Source organism: Octopus bimaculoides, chromosome 10 (assembly GCF_001194135.2).
Source record: "Octopus bimaculoides isolate UCB-OBI-ISO-001 chromosome 10, ASM119413v2, whole genome shotgun sequence".
Taxonomy (NCBI): Eukaryota; Metazoa; Mollusca; class Cephalopoda; order Octopoda; family Octopodidae; genus Octopus; species Octopus bimaculoides.
The window spans coordinates 56,300,529-56,302,358 of record NC_068990.1 but is presented as its reverse complement, the minus strand read 5'-3'; positions in this window follow the sequence as shown (position 1 = coordinate 56,302,358).

Genomic DNA, 1,830 nt, shown 5'->3' with positions numbered 1-1,830 from the left:
TATACATATGAATGTATGTATACATATATAGTGAGAAAGGAGGAGAAAGGGTGCAGGTGTGGCTGTGTGGTTAAAAAGCCTGTTTGATGATCATGTGGTCCTGGGGTCAGTCCCACTGCGATGCACTTAGAGCAAATGTCTTCTACTTTAGCCACGGGAAGACCAATGCCTTATGAGTGGATTTGGTAACCGAAAGCTGAAAGAACCCTATCATATGTGCGCGTGTGTGTGTTTGTGCATGCGTGTTTTTATGTATGTATGTATGCACGTATACTTGTGTATGAGTGTTTGTATTTGTCTCCCACCACAGCCTGAAAACCGATGCTGGTTAATTTACGTCCCCGTAACTTATGTTCAGCAAGAGTAGTCAGTAAGAATAAGTACCAGCTTTTAAAATAGGTACTGGTGTCGATTTGTTCGACTAGACCCTTCAAGGTGGTGCCAGCATGGCCGCAGTCCAGTCACTGACGCAAGAAAAATACGATAATAGACAGACAGACAGACAGGCAGACAGACAGAAGGACAGACAGACAAAGAGACAGACAGACAGACAGACAGACAGATAGATAGATAGATAGATAGATAGATAGATAGATAGATAGAGAGATATTCACACCGGTCAAGTCTCAAGACACACTTACATATGTGTGTGTGTGTGTGTGTGTGTGTGTGTGTGTGTGCATGCGCGTGCTTGTGTGTGTGGTTGTGTGGTTAAAAGCTAGCTTCCCAACCACATGAATTCGGGTTCAGTCCCACTGCGTGATACCTTGGGCAAGTGTCTTCTGCTATAGCCTCGGACCAACCGAAGCCTTGTGAGTGGATTTGGTAGACGGAAACTGAAAGAAGCCCGTCGTATGTGTGTGTGTGTGCGTGCTTGTGTGTGTGTATCTGCATGTCTGTGTGTTTGTGTGTATCTATGTGTGTGTTTGTCAGTTACTACCGCTTGACAACCGACGTTGGTGTGTTTACATCCCTCGTAACATAGCGGTTCAGCAAAAGATACTGATAGAATAAGTACTAGGCTTAATAAACAATAATTCCTGGGGTCGATTCGTTCCACTAAAATCCTTCAAGGTGGTGCCCCAGCATGGCGGCAATCAAATGACTTAAACAAGGAACTATAATATGTGTGTGTGTGTGTGTGTGTGTGTGTGTGTGTGTGTGTGTGTGTGTGTGTGTGTGTGTGTGTGTGTGTGTGTGTATCTTCCCATCATCACCACCTACTAATTTTCCTCCCTCGCTTTTCCCTTCTTTTTCTGTGTGGTCAATTGCGTTGAATTTAGGAGATCAAAATCTAGTCCTTCCGACAGAAGGTTTTATGTTATCCACCAGCAATTCAAAACCTAGAACGTCTACACCAATATCGTACGACCACAGAATGTCTCCCAAGTTGAACTGAACTGAAAATGAACGAGTGCAGCCCCTTATTCGTCAGAGAACATTAGCAAATTTAGCTTTTTGATAGTGTTTGTGTATGGAAATACATACAACACAACAAATCTTGACTGTTGTTTTAGTTCTAAACAATGACAATATCAGCTATGTTGATAATGGAGAAGCCTATTTTTTTTCAGACACATACACACATATACGCCTCCATACATGCGCATGCACACAAATACACACGCACACACGCACGCAACCTCCTCTACTTTCTCCCGCTAGAACCCTTAACATGCTTCACACAGTGGGATGCTGTCGTATCACGCTGTGAGCAGTAATTTCATTATTTATTTACCTGCTGAAACTAGAGATATTAGACAGTGATAGGATAGGAGCAAGTGATAGTAGAGTATAATAACGGTGTTGTATGTATGTATGTGTGTATAT